This window comes from Pieris brassicae, chromosome 4 (assembly GCF_905147105.1).
Source record: "Pieris brassicae chromosome 4, ilPieBrab1.1, whole genome shotgun sequence".
Classification (NCBI taxonomy): Eukaryota; Metazoa; Arthropoda; class Insecta; order Lepidoptera; family Pieridae; genus Pieris; species Pieris brassicae.
In genome coordinates this window covers 18,955,796-18,973,492 of record NC_059668.1, presented here as the reverse complement: position 1 = coordinate 18,973,492, position 17,697 = coordinate 18,955,796, and the positions used below count along the sequence as shown (strand labels likewise).

At 33.5% G+C, this 17,697-nt stretch overlaps 1 long non-coding RNA gene across 1 annotated transcript in view; it reads right to left on the bottom strand.

The window, feature by feature from the left end:
• Positions 1 to 1,940: 1,940 nt before the first annotated feature.
• The window catches only part of LOC123709114, a 263,551-nt gene continuing 247,794 nt past the window's right edge, over positions 1,941 to 17,697 (bottom strand). The window contains exon 4 of the long non-coding RNA XR_006753681.1: positions 1,941 to 2,782. This is a non-coding gene — a long non-coding RNA (uncharacterized LOC123709114). The remainder of the gene's footprint in view (positions 2,783 to 17,697) is intronic.

Sequence of the window (17,697 nt, the reverse complement as noted above, 5' to 3'; positions counted from 1 at the left end):
TGCGCACGGTAGACTTTAAATAGCGACAGCTAAAATAATATTAAATAAATTATCTATTATATTCTCTACGTGAAACTAGTCACTTCCATAGATACTTAGAATGTAATCTGTGGTGTGTCGCGCCGTCCCAACGCGAAGATGAGTTTGTGAAATGAATTCGCGACAATTGAATACACGGAACATAGTTATCTTGGACACTTCCGTGAAAGTTAGAAAATATCTTATGGCTTCGTTGACAGATAAATTAGTGTTTTAAAACTTTATTTGGACGAATAGATCTGTATGTTATAACCATAATTTTATTTCGTTTTCTATAGATGAAGGAATTTTCTTATCATATTTTCTTTCTTAAAATCGATAAGTACCAGATCTTGTCGCTTTTACATTAGCCTAAGTTCCAGTGGGCGGGCTACGGCTTCTTCTGCATAGGACTAGTTTAAATAGGTAGTAATTTATCATAATGTATTATATTAACATTACTTAATTTTTGGTTTTTACAATGTAGAATAATTAAATTACCTGTAACGCGGGGAACGATAGGTTGGTCATTTTGAGGTAAGTTATTTTCAATTATGAGTGCTATAAGAAAAATCTATTTAATTATAATATAGGGTGGCTTTATCTTAGGATGATAACGGTCTAAAGCAGAGAAGGACGTCAAAATTATGGCATATTTAAAATATTAATATGAAAGAGGTCAATTTAAACTGCCAAAGGTATAAGAAGATTGCCCAGTTCAAGTTGATTTGACCCCAGGGAGCTCCGTTGGGTGTCAAGACGTCAGTTCTTCATTTATTTGAAAATATTGACAGATGCCCTCGAAGCCACCTGACAGCGGTCATGAGCATATGTCGACTACCAACACGAGTTCCACGCAAACGAATTTACCAACCAACTGACGTTTTATACTTGTTTAGAGTACATTTCTCTTTTCACGACCTCCTTAAAAATGTATTAATAGTAGGCCTGTAATGTAAATGGTGCTATAAATATATACATCATTAAATTTTAATATCTAGTTTTTAAATGTTAAGTATACTTAATTAGTCATTCAATAAAGCGATCTTTTTAAATGTGCCACATATGCTGGCTTCTCTAATTATAATCTTTTCATAAATTAGGTTTATTACATATATAAAATGTGTCGCTTAATAAGCATGTAAGTATATACGTCCCCTTAAAATATTAATCTCATAGAGTTATTCTGATAAAATATAGTTAAATTTTAGACCATAAAATATACATCATTATGGTATATTAATATACAAAAAAATTGTTATTCAAAATATTGAACCTTTAGTGAATTAAAGAATCGTTTACATTAAATTTTAGTATAATTTAAATTGACATTGATTTCGTGAAACATGCTGAAACTTCGAAGTTTTCTACAATAAAATTTTATCATACGCATCGTAATCTGATAAAACAATATTACATAATGTATTTAATATATTCACGTAAATCATAGACATTACTTATGATTTTTTTCTGAAGTTTATAATTTATGTTCAATTATTTGACAAATGGCGTTTGCGTGACGAGACAATTTTAAGTGTGACATTGCGTCGTTTTACGAGACAAAGCGAAACTAAAAACTTAATCGAATTGTTACTTCACTAATATTATATAACTTATATAGTTATTAGTAAGAAAAAGTAAGTACTATTTACTATTTTAAATAAATAATATTATATTTTGCATCAAATTCCTATGTATTATACTCAAATGGTTTATGTATGTCACTCCCTAGTAACATTAATTACATTAAAATTCTGTTCAGTAAATTATGTTTAATATCCCTATTTCATAAAAAAAAACGGATAGCGAGCTATATATTTCGACACTCGGGCTAATTTCATAAAAAAACGTGTTTTATCATTTGGAAAAAAATAAAAGACTTTTTTAAATCAAATATACTCTTTATTATTTATTCTTTGGCACTATTGCCCTTTGAAATTGATTCGGTTTGATCATGTAATCCCTCAATTATTAATTTCTCTATTTCCTCGTAATAAATAAGTTTTATACGTTTACAAATGTTTGTCCATTATTCAATTAGTGAAGCCAAAATAAGACTAAAGTTGGACAGAATCATTTGGAATGTTCGATATATCTAATAAACGTGGTTACAGACTGTGCATACAAGTTAGTCGTCATTAAATGTGTAATAATCGACTATAAAACAAAGACTATAGACAAACAAAGATTCCTGTTGAGACTACGTAATACAGCACCAAGAGTTTTTAAATTCGCGCTACATATAATTATCACTATTACTACATAACATTTACTAACACTATACTATTTAGGAACATTGGAAATATCGCTAGTATATGTGTGAGAAACCTTAACAAAATGTCAAAATCATTTTGCAGCCGACATGATTGTGGATGTCCAAGACAAATAGAAATACTGTTCATAATTAAGGATATGGAATTTTGGAATAGAAATAATATGATTGTTAATTTGATTAACATATTTGAGAATAAGTTTTTTTTCATCTTTCATTCTGCTTCCAGCATTCGTGTGACAGCAATGACATATGTATGTTGGCTACATTATATAGGTACTATGATAGCTTTACAATTTTAACGAAGTTCCTAAGCTATATATAAAACCAAATCAATTTCACGGCATTTTACATTATTTGATATTATATGCTATATAATACATATCAATAAAGGGACAATTATTAGCACATAATACATTATTTTGTGGCTGAACATCGTTTGGCGTTCACTTCTCCATTTTGTGATCTTCACTGAATGATTCGGAGCAGAATCTGAAATGACAGAAACGAATATGTTAAATTTAGATTTATATTGTGATCTTTAAAGGCTCTTTTACAATTCGAATATTTTTCAATTCAATCTTTTTTTAAATTATAACTTATATTATTAAAATAATGAGATTATTTAATTCGTAAGTCCTATTTAACATCTTTAAATTTTTTTATAGATACACACCTTTCGTCAAGTTATAGATATTTGGTTTATTTTCATATTATTGTTCTTATAGACAACAACTGTAATTTAAATATCTCATATATAAAGTATTTCTTGAACGAATATAAACAATGTCTTAAAATACGTAATAGGCCTTTTAGTATTATTAAGTTTGAGGTCGTGTGGTCAAGTCCAGTTGTGCTTTAACGCGTGCGTCGAGTACTTAACACTAAATCGCAGCTGTTAATATCTCTTTAAACCCAAGAATCAAGACGTCAGTCATAAAAATATATAAAGACAACAAAAATATCATTGAAAATATGCAAATAATTTTGGCCAAAGGCAGCCTTAGAGTACAACATCAAATATTCAAATTTTAATTATTTAAAGTAATTACGTTAGGAACGATATATCTATCAAAGGAACCCGCGGCGAACATTAATCGACTGATTGAAATCGACATGTGTTCGACGGACGTCGCGATTTCCGACCCAAAACCGTTTTAATGTGACGTGCCTAATCAATACTATCCATCACTATAGAGGGTGTCCTCTCTATGGGGTAGGAGTGCGGTTTCGGGGTCATTTGGGGTACCGAACATACATATCTTAAATATATTATAAGTTTAAATGATACAATAATGAGATTGAGAAATGATAGCGACGTTGTGAGTAGATGTATTTTAAAATATTCAAAGCTAACATTATAGTTTTTATATGTAAAAGTAATTAAGGATGAATATTATGAAGTGAATTTTTCTCGCAAATTTATTGTTTCAAAATCCATCCATTTTGGTAGTCCTTGACTCACCCAAGATATTACAGTCAAAATCTGTTAACACGACATCGAAGGAACTACTCATATTTGGTTGTAAAAACCGATAGTCGTAACAGCCGATGATGTTGATGATTTTGGTCAATATCGGTCATATTATAAACGATGTTGTCGTAAACAGTTTTGACGTACCTATTTAAATCTTTTAAGACACTTAATTAATTTAAGACATTAAATATTTAATTGTTATTCCCAATACTATAATAGTCAACAAAATTTAAAACACAGATAATATTTATGAAAGTATCACAGAGTAGGTAACACAACACTAACATGAAAAAAATGCGCGCGCTTATTTAAACGCGAGCAATTTTATGAAATGATTTCGTCATGTCGTGCACCACCGTGCAGTATTAGCATCGGTAATGGACCGTAATGACAACTTGGGACTTATTTGCGGTACACGTGGGACGCTTCGGGCTGACGCAACAGATTTAAAGGAATTTAATGCGGCATGTCCTGGGCTTCTTAATGAGACCACGAGTAATGTTGTCTTATTTTTCACTTAAAGAATTTACGCGGTAATAATTTTCAGTATATTGGTGTTAAATGTCTTCATTTCAATGACAGTTGAAAACGAATTGTTTTATGTTATGTTTAAATATAATTAAATAGTTTTCAGTTCCTGTCCGCTTACAGCTGTCAACTTAAGTAAATTAAAAAAAACCATATATATTAATTTAAAGCCGGCAACTACAAAAATATGTGTCCATAGGCTGCGAAGACTTCCATTTTTTAGCTACTTATACTACTTATAAAATTTGAAGACTAACATTCAACGTACAAGGCAAGAATTGATATGACCCACCGCACAAATCAATCAAATACGACAAAGACAATAGCCATCGATATACAGTTGACTAATGAACAAGAATACAATGACATCCCTTCCTATCGTAAACCCATTGCACACGTATCGCGTTACATAAAATATTATTTATGGTGTATAATTAATAAAAACAACCGCCTACAAAAACAAGTAGCCCAACAGGAAGATGTAATAACTCAATCGCACCTACTGAGCATAACGCGATTTGTTTAACAAGATTGGATCTGTGGTACAGAAGCCTCTTAACACGATACCTTAAGCCTACCGCGCTTACGTGGAACGTGTTATCAGGCACGGTAACATATTGGTGGTTATTAGCGAGATATTATAGGATACCACCCCAATTAATCTCGTTCATAGACCTTGTACTAGCGTCGTTCATTGAGTTGTCCAAGTTTTATCAAGAATTAAACTATTTACACGTATACCTGTGTTAAATGATTGCATACGCTTCATCAAATTTTGCATTTTATTTGTTGAATGTTCTTATTGCTAACGCAGAATTAAATTGTAACTCTAATCACATACTTCAACAAGTTTCATTGGTTGATCATTTTTCGTACATACAAGTAAGTTCGTAAGTTGTGCAGTCGTTACGTACGTACGTACGTATGTGAACATACAGAATATTAGAAAAATTTTGATTATAGCTGTCACCTTTTCCTTCGGCCTATGACATCTCTAATTATAGATAACTTCAACAAATTTGAAATTAAAAAAAATCCTTTATAGTGAATACTCCAAAGTTCATCTGGCAGAAAAAGTGTACCTACATGAAATTTTTAATATCAGGTGGCGATCTACGAGGACCTGCTTTATGCAACCTGGCCATACACTTGTTATTTCTCATGAAAAGCTTACAATGTGCGGGCCCGAGTTGCAACTTAATCTAAGAGAATGAAATCTGCAAATGAAATCTACGAACGGGGTTTAATCTTGCTTGGCTCGGCTTGTTCGCGTTTTTCACTGTCTTTTACTTGCTGTCGCCTGTCACCGATTTTATATGCTCGTAATATTTCCTACTTCTCTGCAATAACGGGCCCTTGAGTTCATTTATAAAACGTAAAAAATACTGAAAATAACTTTTTGACAAGTTTTTGTGTTAATTATCATTCTGATATTGCATAAAAACGCATACATTATTCTTAAATAAATCAGTTTCCGATAAAACTCCAATTTAGTATTATACTAGACAGCGAAGACATTATTAACAAACATTGGACTAATCTGGCGCCGTTTTGTGTCACGTGACGTGACGTGTAACAGTCAATATGTTTAATTAGGATTTATGATTATTTACAAGTTATTTTACTTCATACTGCTTTTATAGTCTCGTTTTATATAGATTACCTCCTAAACACTTTATTTTTCATATTGTCCAAAAGCGTATATAGCTATTAGTTTAAAAAAAAAGTTTCTAGATTTTATTTACATTATGCACTCATAATACGATTTTTAAGTGTTTAAGTATAAAAAATATCCTATCCAACATTAAAAAAGCCTTGGTCAGTAGCTACATGCTAAATAATTGAACACAAGTAGCCATTCAATAAATTGCACGCACTCGACGCCCCCACACTTTGACGGCGCAAGCGCATACATCACAATCCACAGTACAGCTGCATACCTATAGTACGATCAGGGTTACCACATGAGTTGCTATACAAAAAAAATGGAGATCACATGGATACTGAGATTTCTGCACCTGTTTCACTGTAGTATTCTAATTTGTTTTTAAATGAAAAAGGGGACGGAATCTTTTATTAGTAGCTACTATCATTAAAAACCAAAAGATACAAAAACCGGCAAACAAGGAAGTAATTAAAGATATCCAAAGGGGTGAGATTGTTGGACTTTGTTTTTGGAGTACAATATATTTTGTGAATAATAAATATATTTATTTAATAAACAGATAATTTAGAAAATAATTAAGGCTTCTTTAATATTAGTCATTCTCTATAAGCCTTTTATATTATTATGTAATACTATCACGATCGTACCACTTCTAAAACAAATGAATGTGCCAGAACATTTAAGATTTCTTATAGAATGTTTTTCAAGAGACAATTTGCTACACACTTTAGTTTTTAGCAAAAACGAATATTGAAATAATCTATAAGGTAAGTTATTGTATAACAGTTATTTATAATGTTTTCCGTACTCAAATAAAGCGGAGCCAAATAAAAATCCGTGTAAAATAAAAGCAGTGATTTCCTGCGGGCATAAATCGCTTGGACATTGGGTTGGTGATAAATAAGGCGGCTTCGCGTTGCCTCACCGCAACTCAGTAAGATGCATGCATTAAAAATGTATAAAATGGAAAAATTAATGTGAAATTTTTTACGTTAAATATTTTTTAATTGCTTAGTAATTAAAGTCATTTGGTTAATGTGTGTTACTTTATGTAAAACTCCATGACACGCCAATCGCAAACCTTGACTGTGTTTTGTTTGAACAATTAAATCGTAAAGGAACCTATACAATCACTGATACAGCATTTATTACTATCTTCATTTGCAAAGATTAGCGTCTTGATAGATAATTTATTTATTTCCTAATCCAACGGCTACAAATTAAATTTAAAAAAAGATATAGCCGACGATAGAATACATAATTTATAAAAAAGGTTCAAATATTTTCGAATGGAAAAAATCAATAAAAAATACTAAATACGTTCAACTAATTAACATCTAATTGTGATGAGTTGTGTGATGGTGAAAGTGAGGGTATGTACGTGATGGTGTGGGGTGTGCTCATCATGTAGATGATTGAACAATACGCGATAGATAACATGTAAATTGTCATTGTATGTTTTTTTTCAATTTTACTATGAAAAGAATATACAACCAAAAATAATGGTAACTACACAATTTTCAGTAAAGATTCAGTATTAGTCTGCAACTACGTTTAGATTTCCATATAAAGGCTGCATTGTAACTACTTAATAATCAAAAATATCCCTACAACGTATAAATAGAGCTGGTTTTTAATGCATTACCTCTAATGCATTTAATAAATCCAAATGATTGCTTATCTGTCATATTTTGAGTTATATGACATAAAATCCTGTAACATAATACGACTAGTGTACTATAAAACGGTGGAACAGAAACCGGATCGATACTTGGACATTCAAATAAATAAAACTAGTATATTGAACGTTAGAATTTCCTTCCTGTCTAATAAAAACGGGGGCCGTGTATCGGGCAGGTCGTAATAAGTCTGAGAAATAAAATAATTTCAATATCAAGTATACAGTAATGCGACCAATATTGTAATAGCAGGACGCAGTACGAAGATTTAGGTCCGGTATGGTTGGTGTTATGCAATATAAAAATAAAATAAACTAAAAAAAAAATCAATGGCGATACAACCTTTTTAGGTCTGGATCTCATATCTCTGTATCTGTTTCATGAAAATTTGTTAATCGAATAGGCAAGTAGGTGATCATCCTTCTGTACCTGACGCAAGCAGTTGATTTTTTGGGTCTAAGACAAACCGGTTTCCTCACGATGTTTTCCTTCACTATTGGAACGAATGTTAAATGCGCACATAGAAAAATCCATTGGTCGGGGATCGAACCTACGACCCCCGGGATGACAGTCTTTTATTATAATCTAGTCCGGACTGTGAGATGTGAATTTTTCGTAAGAAAATGTTGGGTTTTCTTTCTAAAAAATCAAAGGTTGTTACGGTGTTAGAAAAATATTAAGAAAACATTACATATAACTCAATCAACTTGGCTTAGTTTTCTCCTAAATTTTATTTTAACATTTAAGATTTTACACTGTATATATATATATCCTTTTAAAAATTATACTATTTTTCAGCCCAGTTAAAACTATGTCTCTTCAGCATAAACTGGACCGCGTGCTCAGCAGCCCAGGCCGTCTCGTAAAGCAAGAGACCACACGCGGCCCGAGGTGTGAAGGCAGGGCGCGCCGCGGGGGCGCACATAACTCACGAGCCGCGGGACGCCACGACCATTCATGACTACCTGCGCAAGCGCAATCTAGACATACTGTCTGCTTTTGGACTCCTACATACTGATAAAACAATAATGCTAGTTGGCAAGTTTTACCGCCTCCGTGGCTAAGGCGTTTGGTATATTCGATATTTATTATGCTATATAGATAATCACTAAAGTAATTTTTTTCATAAACTATTAGATGCTTAATCTGTTTAATTAGGCTTTAATAATTGTACATATAGCTGTATGTACGCCCGTGATTCAGGTATAATTTGCGTCATTGTTATAATTTAAATTCAGTTTTTCAGGTTTGTATATCCATCTAGATAATGCGATTAAGCTACTAAACATTATCAATCTTCTACAAATGAATGGAGTTGGTCTGGTACGTATTCAGGCAGAAAATGTATTGCGTGAATTTTGATAGTTTTTATATCCGAGATGTAATAGGTTTTTCACATCAAATTACAGTACACGTGGGACTTAACTCACTCTAGGTTAATCTGCTACCGAAAGAGTCAGTCTCCAAGTCGAGTAAGGAATAGAGTTGTTAGTATTGCTTATTACCTAATAATAATATGCCTTTATTTATCTCCATTTTATTGACATACAAAAAGGAATATAAATATAATCTTATTACGCTAAGATGCGGCCCCTGTCCGTAGAAGGCCTCCTCCAACTTTTTCCATTCTATTTTATTTATTTATTGCTTACTTCTTCTGGTGCCACTTTATTGCTAAAAATTTTCTGCTACAACTTAAATCCGTGTATCTTGCGGTAGTCTAAAAAGCTCCTCAGCGGTTGTGATCTCCGTCTCTTGTCTTCAATTTTGCCTATCAATATAAGCTGCGAAAAGAAGTATCGGATCCAGCTAATGCGAAGCATGCAACGGTAACACCACATCTCAAATGCTTTTTTTTGTTTTCTTTAATAGTACATGCCGCCTCACAGCTGATTAATGCTAGATGTAACATAATAAGAGTCAAACCCTGAATTTGATACTAACGCGACAACATTTTATGAAAACTATGGATTATGGACAAATTAGGATCAGGTTACATTAACGAAAATTCGTTAACAAAGTAGCGTGTCTCGTTATCTCATAAGTAACGAAACTCTCACATATTAGGCCAATAATGACCAGAATTATGAACAATATGCACGATATTACGTAATTAGTTTAAAAACCGTGTTATGACTTAAACTCCAATTATCCGCAATGTTTTCTAACCGCCCTTTAGCCAAATGGTGTATGATGTTCGTGAAAGGAATATTGAGATGCACGCTATCGGTTAATGGGTCGTTCGGTTATGTGCGGTCTAATTTGTAAGGAAATTGCGGGAAGCGCGTCGTATACTGTGTCATTAGATTCACTTGTTTTAAGCCGCCTTTTTGGGCAAATGGTTTATAGAACTTATTGCATGTAAATAATAAATATGTGGCGCTACAATCTTCTAGGTCTGGTCTTTAGATTTATGTATCTATTTCACGATCAATTGTCAATCTAATAGCCAAATAGATGATCAACCTTCTTTACCGGACATACACCGTCGACTTTTTACGTCTAAGGCTCTTGCCTTGATTTCCTCATGATGTTTTTCTTCATCATACTAGCGGTGTTAAAAGCGCACATAGTCAGAAAAACCATTGGTGCACAGTCAGGGATCAATCAGTGATAAGTCGCGCGTTGAAACCATTAGGCCAACACTGCTCACATTGGATATAATGAAGACAATACACTACTATTATAATAGGTTTTTCAATTCACACGTTTGCGTCATGGAAAACTTAGAAAAGAATGGTATGACAGCTCTTGACAAAAATTTAAATATTTTAGTTTGAGTGATCTTTTGGTATATGGGGTTACCACTCTATAAAACACAACCAAGATATTGATTGATATAGATACAACATTACACTTATGAACGTCAATACATCATAATAAATATGTATACAAATTAACTTTGGGCCTTTTTTGTGTTTAATATTAATGTGGAGTTAATAATACTAAAAGGTTCTAAGATGTGGCATAGAACCCATAGTCCTAAAGTTTACTCACACTAGAACTAATACAATAAAATATAAAATAAATCAGAGGCATTACAACTATTAAGGTGTGGGCCTTCGATTACTGTATTTGATTCATGATCATTTTTTGAAAGCATATTGGTAATCTGCCATCTGGCAGAGGAGGCTGAAGAAACCTCGTCGAATTTTTGCGTCTAAGGCATACAGATTTCAGAATGTTTTCCTTCACCGTTCGAGCTAATGTTAAATGCGCACATATAGAAGTGCACAGCCGGGGCTCGAACCTACGACCTTGGGGATGAGAATCGCATGCTTAAGCCACTAGGCCAACACTGTATACTAGAACTTATACTTATTTTTTATAAATAAAATGAATTGCTGTGTTATTATCAAAGTTGTCTTCATCCATACGTAAATATTCAAATAAATCTTCACAGGATACTAGACAAAATTATTATACAACAGACGTAATCACACGCAATTTAAAGTCGTATAGACTAGGACTTACGCTTCTCACGTGACCATTTGTATATAACTTTGACTGGCGATGCCTGAGAAGTCGCTGGCTAAGTATTCCATTGGTCCGTCCAATCTAGCAAGACAAGACAAGACAAAGCCCACTTGCTTTGAGAAAGATTTGTTTTTATTCTTCTATGTAATAGGCAATCGGGTAGGAGACTCACCTGATGTTAAGTGATACCGCCCACATTGCCAGAAGGCTCGCAAGTGCGTTGCCTTTCTTTTAAGAATTTGTACGCTTTTTTTCTTGAAGGACCCTAAGTCGAATTGGTTCGTAAATACTTCAGTGGGCAGCCGGTTCCACATAGTGGTGGTGCGCGGCAAAAACTGCCTTAGAAAACGCTCAGTTGTGAAACGTCGGACGTCGAGGTGATACGGGTGGAATTTTGTATTTTGCCTCGACGTCCGATGATGAAACTGAGTTTGCGGGTTCAAACAACTATTCTGAACACTCTCCATGGTAGATGTGGATATTATATGAATGACATTTGATATAGGTGTTAAGTAACGCCCGCCTTAAATATAACCTTTAGATAATTTGAAGCGATATCTACAATCTGTGCTGGCAAATCACTACATTGACGTCATACCCTGGATCGCGGTCCGGATTCCGGTTGCTAAGGGCGGTTTTATCGACTTCAGCTACTGAGCACTTACCACCCAAGATTTTTTCCATAATTGAGAAAGAAAGAATATTAATTATTGTAGGAATATATTGATATTATTGAAAAACACGCATGTACAGTTAGGTTGTTATAGATAAAACCGGAAGTGACACAGTTAATTGTTTTAGGGTTCACATCCATAGACAAGATATATTTCAATCCTTTTAAGCGATAATATTTCATTTACTTATAAACACACACATACTTTTTTAATGAAATAGGCAAATGGGCAGAAGGCTCACCTGATGTTAAGTGATACCTCCAGCTCACAAGTGCGTTGCCGTCCTTTTAAAATCTTGCAATTTATATATATATTTATATGTCATGTATGTTATATATCTCACTGAACTTCTCATAAGCGGCTGGATTTTTTATGCATTTGAGTGGCGCCCTGGATGGTAGAAATTCCCAAATCAGCCCGGAAGATGGCGCTGTAATCGGTACTTTCATGCTTTGTATAATATCCTAATCGCTTGAAATATCACTCAAGCCAATGTATATCAGGCCTGCTAGTATATTTATATATATTTCTTCATAGATTACACAATATTACAAAATATTTGTAAGTTTTGTACTTTTTTATGCTCGTTCTATTAATTAAATTATAGAGACTTGCTAAAAGCCAAAAAGGTTTGAAAATTTTGAATATTCTAACTAAGAATATCACAGTAGCATATTATAAATATGCATTGATATATCACAATACGGTATATTTTTTGCGTATAGCCCTGCTTAGATTGGACTATCACCTTTACACTGTTACAGTTCGCATGGAACTACGGTATAGGAGCAGCATCCGTTTTTAACATTAAAGTCCCGTAACGTCCGCATAAACAAATCACTGCTTGCCGAACCTAGGTTTTCTATGACAAATGTTTAAATAATCTAATCAAATAAGGTAAGAAAAGCGGACTGAGTCGCAAGTGGAATTTTCTGGAACAATATTTCCTGGCTGACATGCGAAAAAAAAAATTGAATGTTGTCAATGTCGCTTTTATTTTTATTCAAATATAGAACGACTGAGCAGCGTTGGACTAGTGGCTTGAGCGTGCTACTCCCATCCTTGAGGTCGTAGGTTCGATGCCATCTGTCCAGCAATGGATTTTTTATGTGCGCATTTAATACTCGCTCGAATAGTGAAGACAAACATGCTTAGGAAACCTTTCTTAAACCCAAGAAGTTAAGGTCTGTCAGGCACAGAAAGGTGATCACATACTTATTTTTTTATAAAATAGGGGGCAAACGGGCAGGCTCACCTGATGTTAAGTGATACGCCCATGGGCACTCTCAGTGCCAGAGGGCTCGCGAGTGCGTATACAGAAATCGAAGGCCCAGGCTTAAAAAGGTTGTAGTGCCTGATTTATTTTTATAAAAACGTCCAATAGCACTGACTTACGATGTTATGTCTAATATTCATTAATATCTATGTGTATTCGTTATTTAAGTTTTTGACAGCTTGAACCTAACAACTTTCTTGAGAACATATGGACATTTTATCTTTGTATGATACTTGTTCCCGTTTACTCACGGACCGCTTCTGAAGTTATACAAGTTACACATATTAGGAAGAATATTTTCTTACAATTTTAGGTACATTTTCTAGTACTTATGGCATTTTATAAAGCCACAGATTCACAGAAAGCTTCTAAAGCCGTAAAATGTATTTTAACATCAATTCGATAATCAATCTAACACGTCATAACTTTGACATTCATCTCAACATTAATTTAAAAACCGATTGAATTGATAAAGAACTCTATTACTTTTAAGTAGGGTTAAAATCTCTTTGCAAATAATTACAACGAAAAAAAAAACATACCGATAAGAAAACAAACCAAATGAATCCCACTATAAACATGTTAATTTAACAAAACTGCGCTTTCCTAAACGTTCATGAACAAATTGATGCCCCAGTAAAATTATAAACAATGTTTATTTGTATGACTTCGCGCGGGATAATGTTTTGTTTTGGTACAGTAGAGTTGAGTGCTTGCGTTGCCAGCTTGGAATGGCAGCTGTTTCTGATGTAAGTAAGATCACCACGAAGATTCGTGTGACGACAAAAGTAGCATTCTGACGGTGAAATATTTTTTCCATCTTTTAAGTATTTTTCCTTGTTTTCGTATTTTGTCAACAAAATATTTCTTAGTATGGTTTTTGATGAGAATTTCAGTAAAATTACAAGAAATATTTAACTCGATTTAATTGTATGTAAATACCATCGTAAAGTGTCAAGAATTTTGATCGCACAGCATTAATCTGATCACAATCAATCGAAATGGCAGTATGGAATGTATCATAAAATATTTATAGACATAAAAAAGGTAAAAAACAAGCAAGTTTACAAATGAGACCGACGCGCAATATGCAACGTCATGACGGGAGGACCGTGTGGTCGACACTCAGTCTGCGTGATGATTTAGAACATTTTATTCGTATGGGCTCTTAAATACGGCCATAATAAACTTCAACTTACTAATATTTTCGGAACATTGTTTAATGTTATGAAATTCTATATAGATCCTCATATATATAACGTGTCCAACATTTAAGTCAAATATACTATACCGATGTAGCTGAGTTGAGCATTAAAATTATTAGTTTTGATTATTCTTTGTTTTTATTTCAAGGGCAAGTGATGGTTGTTGGATATTGGTACCGAGAATCAGTTCCTGTAATGCGGCATTAATAAGTACAAATATTCTTCAAATGTATTTTAAACTAGTTATTGAAGTTACATGAGGAGAGTAAATTTTTACGAGGCGCGTACACTGCCACAAAAAACCGTCACCCTGAAGTTAGTTATAGTCAACATTTTAGTTTTTTCTATTGTTAGTGTAGTTTTTTTACAAACGTAGAATACAAATTTTGAAAAGAGCTTTATCTTGTTACGTCAAAGTATAACTTTTAACGCGTGTACACACATGTTTTTTTTATTTAAAAATACTTATTGATCCGATACATATTCACTTAACAATGTAGATTTGGTACCAGATAGGAGCTTATCAACGCTTTTTTTTGTACTTGATCAGCAGACTACCGACTATATCAATTATTATTAACTAGTAATCATGGAAAAAATATTAAAGATTGTTAAACGCTTTGAGGTACATAAAAAATCAATCAATCGAAGTGGAAAAATGAATGAGTATTTTTGAATTTGTATTCTCAAATTCGTGTGTAATGAAACGTTTAAATATTTATCTGTGAGGTAGATGCCGCTGATCAAGTTTAAGGTTATGATAGTGTTCCTGGACACTGATTAATCACACCACGAGTGTAATGATTAATGGTCACGATGAGTCAACTTGTACCTGGATCTAAATGTACCCTTCATATGAAACGCCTATTTAGCATTCAGAACGATTTCGATTTTTCCTTTTCCGCTGATCTTTAAGCTCCATTTAATATTTGTGACTTCAATTGAATGCTTATAAAACATTATTGAGCCATTGAATGCTTTCAGACATTGCAATATTGCCAATTTAACCAAGTGCCCTCAAAATTACCAATTATAATTAATTTACCTGAAAGTAATATTTTGGTTTATTAATGATTCTTTTGATAGGTCTTCAAATAATTAGTTCCGATTCGAAGGTTTTTGTCTTTTATTTAATATTGAAGTATCATTTTTAATTATTAAGTTCTCGGAAGGTTGCTATAAGTGCATTAAAATGTATAATAGATACTTATACGCTTATCTCTCAAAGGAAACGATAATCGAAAACGTACATAAATTATGAATAAAAGAAAATCGATTATACAATTTATAAATTATGATTAATTGAAAAGAGATTAAATTGATTAAGTTAGATTTATGGTTATTTTTTTCTTCTGATCTTAATACTTAGCCCTAAAAGTCTTTTAGACTTTAAATGGAAGAGGAACACATTTTCCGCTATATTCGAGATTAAAATTAAATTAATACAACAATAATGTATTTTAATTATAAATCGCTATTGAATTTGGCCTAACGTGTAAAGTTAAACGATTTAATCAAATTTTAACGGGGTTGACATTAAAAACATTGTCCTGTAATCGTACTGGGTCATTGGAGTGCTCGAAGTGCAATAGAAGATTTTAGTTTTACTCTATTTTAAACCACTGGCGTGCAACCACAGAATATAAGCGTAATAATGAAATGTTAATTTCTAGGTAACGAATGAATGCAATGTAATAGTTGCAGAATGCAGAGAGTGCCAACGTCTGGCTATACTTTCGGGGCGTAACTACAACTATTTAGGAAATCGCCCCGCTTATAAAACTAAGAAAGCCTGAGTGAGAAAAATGTATAGCCTCATACAATATTTAGAATGTAAATAGTAAGTCGATTTGTCGAGTTAATACAATTTTAAGTAAGTTAATGTCCCGGAACTGCAAAATACGTTACTACTATGTAAAGTACAATTGCGATTTCGACTTCTATATTAAGAAGGTAACATCAGTATGACGGATATTGAAAGAACTATATCGATATTGGGTACAATATCATCAATGTCTTTGGTAGTTACAGAGTACCAGCGCTGATTGTAGGACATTGAAATCGGCCCTACGCGAACACAATCCAGCTAATAAATATAAATTTCTTCATCTTCACACTTGACTGGTGAGTGATAGCGCGGCGCGTTTGAAGGAAGGGTTTCACACAGGTGCGCGGGCGCAGGCACGAACGCATTTGTCACTGTTGCCGGCGATTATTCATCTCATTGAAACATTAACTCGAGAACTAATCACGCTAACTAATGATGCCCCCCGTCGACACCTTCGAAGTTTCACAAGTGAGAACGTATCACGTTGATTCGATACCAGTGTTCTTTTGTTTTTGCATACTTCCGACCAATGGTGCAATGGTAATACCATTTCATTCCCCTAATATTACATTTTTATATAATAACTAGCGGACGCGACTGACGTTGTCCTGTCTAATATTTTAAGCGATTAGGATATTAAACAAAGTATGAAAGTAACGTTTGTGAATCTAAATCATCCAAGGCGCCACATAACGTATCCAAAAAAAAAAAACATTCTAATCGATCACCAAACTCCTCTATGTGACATATTGTACTATACGTGTGGTACAGTAGAATTATATACCTATAAAAATAATCCTTAAGATTATATCCATATGTAGTTAGAGTTAGTAACAATTGTGTCTTAGTTGCTATGTTAGTATTGATAAACAAAACAAAAAGACTCCTAAAGTTGGGCATAGACAGCAAACCAACGTTTTCAGATCTGTGTTCATTGTAATCAACATATTCAGGATACCATTGGTGATATGCCAAACACGATGCATTAAGGATGCCCTACCAGAATAATGGCATTAAAATCTTTAGTTTGGGTCTCGACCAACATGACACACTGCAGAACCTCGGCAAGCCCAACAGCAATCTGAACGTGATGCTATACTGAATATTCAACGCTCTTTGGGTAAAAGTTTTTATTAAAGGCGCGAGAGGCTCACCTGATGTTAAGTGATACCACCCATAGACATAGCCAGAAGGCTCGGAAGTGCGTTGCCAACTTATAGAATTGGTACGTCTATTTCTTGACAGACCCTAAGTCGAAATGGTTCAGAAACTTGAGCGGGTTGTGGAACGACCGTATTTTAAATTATCGAGCAACAACAAATACTTGAGTGACAGCTTATAACAAGATTCGGGAATAACTTAACCTATATTTCATTACTATAAATTAAATAGTAATGTCCTTAATTCTCAGCGGTGCAAAAGTTTTTAGGCGAGCTGGCGTCCAGTTTATTTACTTTTCGGCACGGCTTCTATCGCCCCTTAAGTTATGAAAAATATGATGGAATACATACGTATTCCTTACTAAAACTAACTACAGGAATTACAAATATTTTCAAGTTTGTAACGCTTATCGGTTTAAGCCCTGCGTTAATGAGAG